This window comes from Theropithecus gelada, chromosome 14 (assembly GCF_003255815.1).
Source record: "Theropithecus gelada isolate Dixy chromosome 14, Tgel_1.0, whole genome shotgun sequence".
Taxonomy (NCBI): domain Eukaryota; kingdom Metazoa; phylum Chordata; class Mammalia; order Primates; family Cercopithecidae; genus Theropithecus; species Theropithecus gelada.
The window spans coordinates 111,792,599-111,805,345 of NC_037682.1; the positions used below are offsets into that span (position 1 = coordinate 111,792,599).

At 49.3% G+C, this 12,747-nt stretch overlaps 1 protein-coding gene across 4 annotated transcripts in view; it reads left to right on the forward strand.

Moving 5' to 3' along the window:
• POU2F3 (POU class 2 homeobox 3) overlaps nt 1-12,747 on the forward strand; it is an 82,817-nt gene that overhangs the window by 14,244 nt on the left and 55,826 nt on the right. Inside the window, exon 3 of one of the 4 annotated variants that reach the window (XM_025357085.1) lies at nt 8,728-8,774. The exons of the other annotated variants lie outside the window; for them this stretch is intronic. The gene's annotated coding sequence lies outside the window, so the exon portion shown is untranslated. The remainder of the gene's footprint in view (nt 1-8,727; nt 8,775-12,747) is intronic. 4 annotated transcript variants of the gene reach the window in all.

Genomic DNA, 12,747 nt, shown 5'->3' on the forward strand with positions numbered 1-12,747 from the left:
TCTCCTGCCTTAGCCACCCATGTAGCTGGGACTACAGGCATGTGCCACCATGCCTGGCTAATTTTTGCATTTTTAGTGGAGATAGAGTTTCACCATGTTGGCCAGGCTGGTCTCGAACTCCTGACCTTGGGTGATCCACCCACCTTAGCCTCCCAAAGTGCTAGGATTACAGGTGTGAGCCACTGCACCCAGCCAACATTTCTAACTTCTTATAATCACTGTTTGTCTATATCTGGTCCTGGACCTCCACAGTACACAGACCAGCTTTGGTCGCTGCGGGGACTTTCTACCTAAAGATGGTGGTAGGAAGACTGGGAGTCAACGTGGAGAACCAGGGACAGAGGACATAAGACAATGGTAGCTGTCCGGGCGCGGTGGCTCATGCCTTGCGGTGCACTACCTTAGTGGAGTTTGTGTTGTGTATTAGAAAGTCTCTTTCCTGTGGCCTCCGTGAGCAATGCTCCAGCTGACCCTGGTGCATCTTCTTATGACCTCCTCACCGTTCCTCTCACTCCCTCCAGCTGACCCTGGTGCATCTTCTTATCACCTCCTTACCATTCCTCTCACTCCCTCCCTGGAGATGTTGGGGGATGATGATGGGGGACCCAGCAGGAAAGGGAGGTCCCAGTCTGTCCTTTGCTGGTTGGGGTAGCATGATACCCACCTACCATGCAGACTGGAAGACTGAGCAGCATCCAGAGACTCAGGCCACTGCAGCTTTCTGGGCCTCAACCCTTCACTGAGGCACCCAAAATTGCAGACTCCCCCAGCCCCAAGCTGGGAGTAAGTCCTTTTTGTACCTTGGGCTCACCTTCCTCCCCCAGAAACGATAGGGCAATGAGCACCTGAGTGTCCTGAAAAAGTGGAAAAAGAATTTAGAAAGAAATGAGCAATCAAATTGGAACAAGTCTTAGGGCCTTGAGGAGCAGCCAGAACCCAGGCAACTGATGTGTAGCTACAGTCTGTCCCAACCCAGCCCCCAAGCACCCGCATAGACAAACAGACATACATTTCAGACCCCAGAGTGTGGGGTGCACCTAGAGGCAGTCTCTTTGCTGGTCCAGTTTGTTCTTTCTTTTTTTTTTTTTTTTTTTTTTTTTTTGAGACGGAGTCTCACTGTGTCTCCCAGGCTGGAGTGCAGTGGCGCGATCTCGGCTCACTGCAAGCTCCGCCCCCCGGGTTCACGCCATTCTCCCGCCTCAGCCTCCCAAGTAGCTGGGACTACAGGTGCCCGCTACCGCACCCGGCTAGGTTTTTGTATTTTTAGTAGAGACGGGGTTTCATCATGTTAGCCAGGATAGTCTCGATCTCCTGACCTTGTGATCCACCCGCCTCGGCCTCCCAAAGTGCTGGGATTACAGGCTTGAGCCACCGCGCCCGGCCCAGTTTGTTCTTTCAAGGCAGAATTGGGTCCTTGAGGAAGTTTGTGAAACTACAGGAGTTGCAGAGGAGATGACAAGTTGGAGTTTGGGGTCAGCATTTGTCATGGGTCTGTGGAGACCACTTCCCCCTGGAAGGACTGGCGCAGGATGACCCACCCCTAGGACTGTCTAGGAGGCGGAAGAAGTGGAAAGTGGAAAGGGAGGAGCCCCTCCTCTCATCCCCACTCCCCACAGGCTTTGATTTGGAGGAAGAAGGCCAGAGTCAAGCTGAGAGTACTTAAAAGGAAAGCGTCATGAGGTCACCCCAGCGGGGGCTTCTGGGGTTCTCCCACATTGGAGCCTGGGGGTCTGGCAGGACAGGGCAGGATGTGTGACCAGAACCCTCATAAGTGGCTAGGTTTCATTCCTATGGGCTTCAGACACCAAGAGTTCAAAGTGCCCATCTGGGCCCTCCCTGGACTGGTGAGCTTGCTGGTGGGCGCTCCTGGGGTAACAGCAGATCCCTGGGAGACTTAGGGAGGGCAGGCCTTTGTGCCAAGCCAGGAGCATGGGAAACAGCTGCAGGCATCTCCCAAAAGCATCAGTGCTGTTGTTGACTCAAAAAATAATAGGTGTTCATTTGCATGGCATTTTACATACAGGTTCCACGCACTGCCTTTCATCTCCTACCACTGGCACCACCAAAGCCCCCCATGTGTCTCCTTTCCTACCTGCCACCTCTGGGGGCCTCATGGTCTCCCCCAGACTCTCCCCAGTCTTCCCCACCACAGCCTAGCCCACCCTTGGCTTAGCCCAGCCAGAAAAACCAGCGGTTGGCCTTGCCTGGGTGTGCCCAGTCCAGGTTTGTAAGAGAGGTGTGGGCCAGTAGCCTGGCATATCTGGACCCCAATGGGCACCTCAGCTGGGGACACTCCACCTGCCCCAGTAGGGGGCTTGCCTTCCCTTCAGCTGCTTGGGCTGGAAAAAGGAACAAAAATCTAAGCCAGAGCCCAGAGAGGTGTGGAAAGGAGAGGAAACTGGGTGGTTGCTATGACGATGGGGTCTCGGCGCCCAATTTGCATAGGGCGATGATTTCCATACTGCAGGGTGAATTTCCATATCCCTGCCTCAAAGCCTGTTGGGGTGGGGAGGGGGAGAGGTCATTTGAAATTCAAATGAGGATGATTAAGGTTTTCTTGAGGAGGGAAGTATGGACAAAAGGGGTTAAGCCTGCTGGCAAATGTCGGCTCCAGGGCTCCAAGTTATCAAAGGGAGGTGTGTACTTGACTGGCTCCCTTCCCACCCCATCTCCGCGGGCCCCCGGAGAGCTGGGGGTGGTTGGAGGAGTCTGCGCTGGGCTGGGAGTAATAACTTCTGCCTCACAGGAGAGCCGGCTGGGTCTCTGTCCCTTCCTGCGCCTGGGCTCCATTTAGCCCCTCGGTGTCCTGAGGACATCTGAGTTCATGGGAAGGACCACTGAGTGAGTTCTGGGGCTGATTTCATGCCTTCCTCCCTCTGGTGACCTTGGATTGATCATCTCAGGTTGTCTCTCAGCGAGACTGGGGAATAATCCCTGCACTTTCTTGTTTGGCCGAGGAAGTGTGAGGACAGATGGATTCTGCACTCATCTTTATCACGAATCTGCGACCTCACCTGAGTTACCATCCCTCTTTGGGCCCGAGTTTGTGCATAAGATGAAGGATATGAATCTGAGGGTCTCTAAAACAACTTCCAGCTCTGAGATACTGGGATCTGTGAACACACTCTAATCCTTTCACACATCAGTTAGTATTTGTAAGGCTCTTTGAGCAGTGTGAATTGCTGCACCCCTGAGTGTCTCTCATGTGTTAAGAAGGGCTCCTCTGCTCTGACCTTGGGGTAGTTACTTAAAGGCTATCTGCTCAGTTTCTTCCTTTATAAAACAGAGGTAATGAGAGTCTCTACCTCACAGTGCTGCTGTGAGGATTACACGAGTCAACATTTGTAAAGCACTTAGAAGAGCGCCTGCCGGATGATAATGCTATTTGCTATTATTAGTATCAGGAGGACAAAGTGTCCACATGGTGGGTGCTGTGACCACCAGCCACTCCAGGGAGCCTCAGTTAGGAATATGGCCTGTTTCCCGGGAAGCCTTGCCTATGGATTCACTCGTGGTCAGCACACTGTTGTGTCCACACACATCCAGGACTCTCGAGTTGGAAGCACGCTTCAGTGACTGTCACCCGACAAGAAGCCCACTCTGCCACCCAGGGAGATGCGTCTGTCACATTAACCCACTGTGGGCTCCTCGTGTTGATCCTAACTCAAGTTTGTCTTTGCTTCTTAGGAAGTAGGAACATGGCAGGAAGAAGGGGAGGGAGCTGGTGGAAGCACCTCCTCCTCCCAGGACCCAGTGCTAAGAGATGGGGCAGATTCACTGAGACTAGATGTTATAGTTCCAGAAGACCTAAAAGTCCTTTTTTCCCCTTGAGTTTCTGCAGCAACTTCATATGAGGTTTCTTTTGGAGATACCATGGTGTAGTACGGACAGCCTTTGCTGGTAGACAGATGTGGGTTTGAGTCTCTACTCAGTGATTTATTAATCAGTAACCTTAGGCGAAGTAATTAACCATTCTGAGCCTCAAGTTTCCTCATCTGTAAAATGGGGATAATAAGAACACCCACTCATAGGGTAGTTGTGAGGATTAAATACTGTCATGTGTATAAAATGTTTACTACAAAGCTTGGTGCGTTGTAAATGCTCAATAAATGTCAGCTACTAATTAATCCTTATTATTTGAAAACAGTGTTCTGCTGCCAAAATGTTTGAAAATTCTCTGATCTTGTCCTATTTTCCTATTTTATAGGGGAGGAGACCGGGGTCAGAGAAGGGGGATTATTTTCCCAAGGTCACAGCAGGAGTTCAAGACCCACGTTACCTTAGGACCCTCTCCCTGCCCCAGAAACAGGTCCTCTGTCCTTTGCTTTTGTTTTGTTCCATTCTGCTCTTTTGTTCTTTCCTTGGACAAAGCTTCCCCTCTCACTACCACCCTTCCCTCAGAAGGGGCCCAGCACCGGGTGACCTGCTGCTGCCATGTCTCGGGGTCACCATACCCTTCGATTCTCACTTTCAGGGGCTCTCTGTGACCCTGGCCTGGGGTCCCATGGCTCTAGCGTCTCACTGGCTCCTCCACAAGGGTTTTTGCTCTGTTCTCAGGGCCTCTGAGTGCACCTTTCCCCTTCACTCCAGCCCTGGGGACACCGCTCCAGAGAGGAGGGGAGAGTGTGACCCTGGCAGCATCACACCATGTCATGGAAAGGACATGGTTTCTCCACTCTCTGATAAGCCCTGACCCCACTGAGCCTCACTTTATTCAGTGGTAACACAGGATTTCTGTAATTACGGCCCTGCAGACCTCACAGGCAGGGTGAGGATCAAATAAGAAATGGACATGAAAGTATGCTGCAAAAGAAGGAACAACTGCATTTGAACCAGGCATTTTGGTGCAAATGAACCATGCATTTTGGTGGCCAGCACATGGACCTTGGGGCCAGAACTTGGAGATCTGAGTTCTTTCTCTCCAGCTCTGGAGCAAATGACCTTGGGCAAGTTACATAACCTCTTCCAGCTTCAGTTTCCTGATGTGTAAGACGCATTGTGAGGAATGAATGAAATGAGAGTATCTGTAGCAGTTTTCAAACGTATGAGTTGTTTTACAAATGTGAGATCGCATCTCTAGGTGTAAGCTTTCTCACTCCACATGCACCCCTCTGAGCTGCACTGAGCACATCTTTGTGCCCGCCTGAGAGCCAGCGCCCAACCGAATCCTGCGCCTCTGGTAGCTCCCCCTGCTCTTTCGCTTCCTACCCCTTCTCACCCCCACTTTCCTCGGCCTGGGGGAGAGGACTAGGAAAGAGCCCCTTGGACTCTTACTTACCTTAAACCTCTCTGAGCCCCTTCCTCTGGCAAGGCTGGGGTAGGGCTGGAGCGGTGCTGGTCTGGAATCAATGTCAAAAGAACCCCATGGGCTGTCATGGACAGAGTCAAGTCTGGGCATTGGAGCTCAGAGATTTTGTCCCTGCATTGCTATTTGCTGGTTGCGTGACCTTTAGCACATGGCTTGTCCTTTCTGGGACTCAGTTTCCTTACCTGTAAATGGTGGGTCCAGAACTAGGAGTCTCTGGTTCCTCTCTAGCACAAAACAGCTCTGATAGAAAAACAGCGTCTGGGTGGGGCGTTTCTCTGAGATGTGTTTTTGGGTGCAACTAGAACAGAGCTCTTATTTAAATTCCTTTGAAGTTGGACTTTTACTATTTTTCCAAGGCCAGGGGACTATGAGTCAAGGTTTTGATGGGGAACTTGGATCTTCTGGCCCCGTTCCTTGCAGCAGTGGCCTGAGTGCCTGGACACTTTTTTCTGGAACCCGATGCCGTCTGCTCAGGATGCTCCTTCTGCTTAGCCCGGACCATGCTGCCACTTTGGCCCCTGGCTCCATGACTGCAGCATCAGTGTGTGGCCAACAGGGGATGGGATTGAGGCAAGGATCTCCTGTTGGATGGGAAGCCCAGAGGGCCCCACCTATAGCTCAGACCAAGAAGAAATGTGGATTGTATTTCTTAATGAGCAAGGAGACCTTGGTGAGGAACCTTCCCTTTCTCAAAAAATGACATGAAAAATTGCAGTGGGAAGCTGGGGGGATGCTGGGCTCCTCTATAGCAAAGGTGTGTGCAGCAGAGCCCCTCTGTGCCCTGTAGTGTGGCCCTGGCCTCCTGGTATCTGTGGGACCAGCCTGGAGAGCAGGCTTCGGGGTTTGGTTTCGTGACTGTGCATGTGAAGGAAAGTCATCAGGATGCCCTATAGGCCATATCACAAGGAAGCCCTGAGGTTGGTCATGTTGACTCTTCTCTGCGTAGAGAGGTATGAGCTTTAAACCATGAAAACTCCCCAATCCACAGACTGTCAGGGGTGGGGAGAACCTGACAGATCATTCAGTCTTGGAGTAGCAAGTGAGTGTCTTCAGGAGCACTAATTCTGGTCATCTCTAATGGTCGGTGAGCCCTGAGTTTAGGGAAGAAAAAGGGAAAGCCAGGATCCATTAGTGATGTCTGAGTTTAGGGAAGAAAAAGGGAAAGCCAGGATCCATTAGTGATGGGCATGGCTTGCACACCTACTGCGCCTTTGCATTTACTATCCACACCCTGGCTTGACCCAGGACTTCCAGCTAGTGGAGAAATAAGACTCAGACCTCCCAACTCCTAAACCAGTGCTCTTCCCACAGTCCCTCACAGGGCCTCCTGGGTCCTATTCTTCAGGTGACTTCAAGGATTGCTTTGAGGCTCCTCCTGGATATTCCCGCACTCCTAAGAAGGAATGGAGACAGCAACTTTTTGTTTTAATATAATGTTTAGAGGAAATTGAAGGCTACAGAGATTAAGCCACTTGCCAAAGTTGAGCATGAAACAGCCTCCAAAGTGACCCTAGAACCCAGTTTACTGTGTTTTCTAGACAGAACTCTGACCATTAGGCCACACTTCCCAATTCCTTGGATGAATCTCAAGTACCAAAAAAGGTAGGCACAATGTGGGGGCATCCTGGAAGAAACTTGTTCTAGGCTGGTTTAAATGACCACGCTGGAAGCTTCTCCATTTGCTCTGGTGGCTAGCTGCTCAGGAACGCTTCCAAGGTCCCAGTAGCTGAATGGTTGCTCTCCCAGGAAGTGCCAGCAAGGTGCCAAGTGGTCCTGGAGTGTCACTGGAAGTCTTACTGGGATATACTGGAAAGTGGAGCTGGTGAGGAGAGAATCAGAAATGGGAGAGGCTCGGCCCCATTGCCGAATGTTCTCTGCATTGTTTACCAGGCAGAAGTGAAAAATCCTGCTTGAACAGTTCTCGGGCTTCCACCTCCCTCACCCAGAGAATTGCTCCCCAGGCAAACTCACATCCCAGGGCTGCCAAAGCTATGCAAATCAGCCTTCTAGGCTGGGCTGTTGGCTGTTGGCTCAGCTCAGAGGTGGGAAAGCAGGGCCCTCCTAGGGGTCCCATGCCCAGCTCCTGGTGTTAGGGGCTCGGCCAGGGAGCTCAGGTCACTGTTGATTGGCGTCCACGGTGTCCACAGATGGTGTCCACAGATGCCAAAGGGAGGAGAGGTGGAGGCAGAGGCTGCTTTTGACATTGGGCACCTCCTCCATTAGGATCCTTGGACTTTCTCTGCAGGACTTCATTGGGTATTATGACCATCTTGGCCTAAGAAGATTGTATTGGAATCCTGGGGCTCCCCAGAATTTTAGGGTGCCTTTTACCCTCTTGATCACTTAATTCAAATTCTGTGGACCTAAATGTTCTCATATTTAACCCAAATCCCTCCACCTGCAGCTTGGCTTCTCACTGGGAGCTGTGTGGTGCAGATGCACAGTCCTGGGCACTGTGTGGAGCAGGGATATGCTGGTGTTGGGGGGTTAAGTTGGGTCTTCGATGAGTCCTCAGATGTCTGAGGAGTTTAACTGATGCCAGAACCTTGCACGGTGACTCATTCCTGTCATCCCAGCACTTTGGGAGGCCGAGGCAGGAGGATTGCTTGAGCTCAGGAGTTCCAGGTTAGCCTGGACAACATAGTGAGACCCTGTCTTTACAGTTTTTTTTGGTTTTTTTTGTTTTTTTTTTTTAAGTTAGCCAGTTGTGGTGGCACACCTGCGGTCCTAGCTACTGGGAAGGCTGAGGTGGGAGGATCGCTTGAGCCTGGGAGGTCAAGGCTGCAGTGAGCCATGATCACACCATTGCACTCCAGCCTGGATGACAGAGTGAGACACTGTCTCAAAAAAAAGAAAAGATTCCAAGAATGGAAGAACACAGTGCATTGGGGCTGGAGACATATGTTTTGTTTTGTTTTGTTTTGCCTCCCCCTGAGGATCATTCCCCGCATACCTGCATGCTTTAAAAGCTCTTTCACTTTGTGCAAGCACTTACCCTTGTTCAGGCTCAAGCTCAGTTTCCTCACCTGTAAAATAAGGTGAATAATAAAACCACATCTTCCCAAAGGCCTGGGTGGTCTTCTGCGGTCCCTCCTAGCCTTATGAGCCAGGGTGCCTAGGCATATGCCCTCTCCCACTTTCTTGCCATTGAGGCCTCCTGGCCCAGAGAGTCTCGGGAGTCCATGAGAACTAAAAGAGGCCTGGAGACATCCCAGCTGTTGGCCCTTCCTGCTTGGCACAGATCTCATCTATTTGCTCCCAAGACCTCCAGATAGGGAATTCTGCCACTTCCTGTGTGAGCCCTTTGTGCCCCACCCCTCCCTTCTAAGTACTTAATCTTTTATTTGTATGCAGAACCAACAGGACCCAGGGAAAAGCAGAAGAGAGTTCTCTGGTCTTCCCTGTGCCTCTCTTTGCAGATGCTGTAGACAGTGACAAGATTCTGGGAGGGAAAGAAAAAGCCCTGGTATGTTTCAATCAAATGCATTGAATCCTAAGACTTTAACAGATGAAGGGAATTTGGGAGGTCACTTGAGATCCCCTTTGATGCTATCAAATTGCCGCATCAATTCAAACATCACTTCTGTAACAGCCCTGAAATAAGCAGCCTCCGCTGGAATATTCCTGAGGATGGGAGCTCTGTGACGCTGCAGGTTTCACTGTAAGACAGGTACACTTTTTACAAAGTTCTTCCTTATGCTGAGAGGAGGCCTGCTTTCCCACAGCTTCTACCATTGTTCTGCTCTTTGGAGCTGCAGGCTAAGCCTGCTTCACTTCCAGGCCAGTATATGGGGAGGAAGGAAAAGTCCACTGACATTTATTTCAGCACTGACTGCACCAGGCACAGGGCCAGGTGCTTTCAAATGTTCCCTCAATGAACCTTTTCAACTTTTATTTTGAAAAATTTCAGGCCGGGCGTGGTGGCTCAAGCCTTGTAATCCCAGCACTTTGGGAGGCCGAGACGGGCGGATCACGAGGTCAGGAGATCGAGACCATCCTGGCTAACAGGGTGAAACCCCGTCTCTACTAAAAAATACAAAAAGCTAGCTGGGCGAGGTGGTGGGCGCCTGTAGTCCCAGCTACTCGGGAGGCTGAGGCAGGAGAATGGCATGAACCCGGGAGGCGGAGCTTGCAGTGAGCTGAGATCTGGCCACTGCACTCCAGCCTGGGCGACAGAGCGAGACTCCGTCTCAAAAAAAATAAAAAAAAAAATAAATGAAAAATTTCAGACATACAGAAAAAGGAAAAGAAACTTTAATGAACAGCCACATACCCATCATCTAGATTTAATAATGAACATCTCACCATATTTGCTTCCTCTTTTTCTGAAGTATTTTATTTATACATTTATTTTCAATATCTTTTTATTCTGGACATACACAAAAGGAGAGACTAATACGATGAACCCCATGCACTCATCGGCCCTTCTCAGCAACCATCAAATTCTTGCCATTCTCGTTACTGGAATATTTTCTTTTAAATTACAGACATTATAACATTTCAGTCCTAAATATGGGAATATGCATCTCTAAAACATGAAGACATTTTCCTTCTTAAGCACAATATCATTATCACACAAAACAAAATGAATCCCTCGTTTAATTCTCACGGCAATTTTGATGGTAAAGTATCTTAAAATATGCACACGAATTTTTAATCGCCTTATGTATCAGCTATGATTATTTCTATTCTTGGTTCCAGTTTGAGGTTGGTTGTTGGTATTGCTGAAAGCAGTCTTTGTCAGGTTCCGCACTGTAGCAGATGGTCTTAAAAGTGGGGCATATCTTTGTGCAATTGGACTACTTTAGCTGACTATCCAATATGAAGTAGAAAAGCGGATTTCCAGTTTACATTATTTGTCAAAATAGAATTCCCTAATAAAACTTTTGTTTTACTTTTTTATATTTTCCTATCATGGTAAAAAATGCATAACATAAAATTTACCGTCTTCACCATTTCTTTTCTTTTCTTTTTTTTTGAGACAGAGTCTTGCTCTGTTGCCCAGGCTGGAGTACAATGGCACAATCTTGGTTCACCGCAACCTCTGCCTCCTAGGTTCAAGCGATTCTCCTGCCTCAGCGTCCTGAGTAGCTGAGATTACAGGCATATGCCACCACTCCTGGCTCATTTTTGTATTTTTAGTAGAGACAGGGTTTCACTATGTTGGTCAGGCTGGTCTCAAACTTCTGACCTTGTGAACCTCCTTGGCCTCCCAAAGTGCTGGGATTACAGGCATGAGCCACCGCGCCCAGCCTACCATCTTAACCATTTCTAAGCATACAGTTCCACCTCCCCATCTTTGATTTTATATAGTTGATTTTTTTAGCCTAAATATGGGACTTTGTATTTATTCCTGTTACATTTTATCTTGTTGGTTTGGGTCTCCTGTTAGAGCCTACCAAATATTTTCTTTTTTTTTTTTTTTTTTTTTTTTGAGACGGAGTCTCGCTCTGCCGCCCAGGCTGGAGTGCAGTGGCCGGATCTCTGCTCACTGCAAGCTCCGCCTCCCGGGTTCACGCCATTCTCCTGCCTCAGCCTTCCGAGTAGCTGGGACTACAGGCGCCCGCCACCGCGCCCGGCTAGTTTTTTGTATTTTTTAGTAGAGACGGGGTTTCACCATGTTAGCCAGGATGGTCTCGATCTCCTGACCTCGTGATCCGCCCGTCTCGGCCTCCCAAAGTGCTGGGATTACAGGCTTGAGCCACCGCGCCCGGCCCCAAATATTTTCTAATCCTGATTCTGTGGTCTACTTTTATGTATTGCTTTCTGCTCTCTGCTTTGAATCGCTTCCAGATTTGATCCGCATCTCTCCTCTTTACTAGCCTAAGCTGTTGATTAAGGTCTAAAACCATACTCAATTTTTTTCTGTGTCACTCAATGCATTGGATTTATTGGAAAAACTGTGTGAGTTTGGTAGTTGAGAAATCTGAGCTGTTGTCCTGGTTCAGGTTCTCTGAGGCTATGTGTGGCCTCAGGAAGGTGTTTTCCCCTCCAATGTTACACTTTGGTGTTGGACTCTGAAAATAATGCTGCTGGCCATATGTGTTCTGTTCTGTTCTGGTTTTTCTGCAGTGGCAGCCATCTTCCAAAGACGGAGCCAGGGCTTGGAAATAGAACGTGTTCAGGTTTCTGTGGATGGCGATGCCTGTGGTTTGTTAGGTCTGAATAGGAGGTTAGTTTATGTCACAGTTTCTCAGTGCTTTGGATCTGTTAAACATATGATCCTTCAGTACCTACTATGTGTCAGACACTGTTTTAGACACTTGGGCCACAAAGATGAACAAGATATAACAACCCTGGCCTCTGGGAGCTCACAATCTCATGAGGGAAACAGACACATAAACCACTGACTCTAAAAAACATGGTAGGCCGGGCACGGTGGCTCAAGCCTGTAATCCCAGCACTTTGGGAGGCCGAGATGGGTGGATCACGAGGTCAGGAGATCGAGACCATCCTGGCCGACACGGTGAAACCCCGTCTCTACTAAAAAATACAGAAAACTAGCCGGGCGAGGTGGCGGGCGCCTGTAGTCCCAGCTACTCGGGAGGCTGAGGCAGGAGAATGGCGTAAACCCAGGAGGCGGAGCTTGCAGTGAGCTGAGATCTGGCCACTGCACTCCAGCCTGGGTGACAGAGTGAGACTCCGTCTCAAAAAAAAAAAAAAAAAAAACATGGTATGTGCTATAAGGGGTAAGAGCTGGGTGCAGTGGCTCACGCCTTTAATCTCAGAACTTTGGGAGGCTGAGGCTTGAGGCCCAGAGCTCAAGACCAGCCTGGGTAACATAATAAGACCTCATATCCACAAAAAAGAAAATTAAAAAATTAGCTGAGCATGGTGGCACATGACTGTAGTCCCAGCTACTCTGGAGGCTGAGGTAGGAGTATTGCTTGTGCCCAGGAGGCAGAGGTTGCAGTAAGCTGAGATCGCACCACTGCACTCCAGCCTGGAAAACAGAGTGAGACCCTGTCAATGAATGAATGAATGATACAGAAACACAGAGGAAGAAATCCTTTGTTTTCCTTTGGATAAGCTTCTTGGAGAATGACATTTAAGTTGGGTCTTGAAGGGTGAGTATTTTCTAGGTAGAAGAGGAGGAGAGAAGGGCCTTTCAGAGGGAACAGCATATGCAAAGTCCCTAACACAAGATCAGCCTCCACCTTTTGGGGGAGTAGTCTAGGGTGTCTGGAACCCAGCTCTGCAGTTTAAAAGCCTAGCCATCAGCTTATCTCACTCAATTCTCACTGTATTCCTGGGAAGGGAATGAAACAAGAATCATGACCTTGTTTTACCACTGAGGCATCAGGAAGTCCCTGCTTTGACCAGATTCACATAGCTTGGTGGCGATGGAGCTCAGGCTCGAACCCCAGTCTTCTGACTTCCAGTCCAGGACTCTTTCTAAGTATACCCTGCTGCTCCTCCACACAGCATCTTACAGGAGT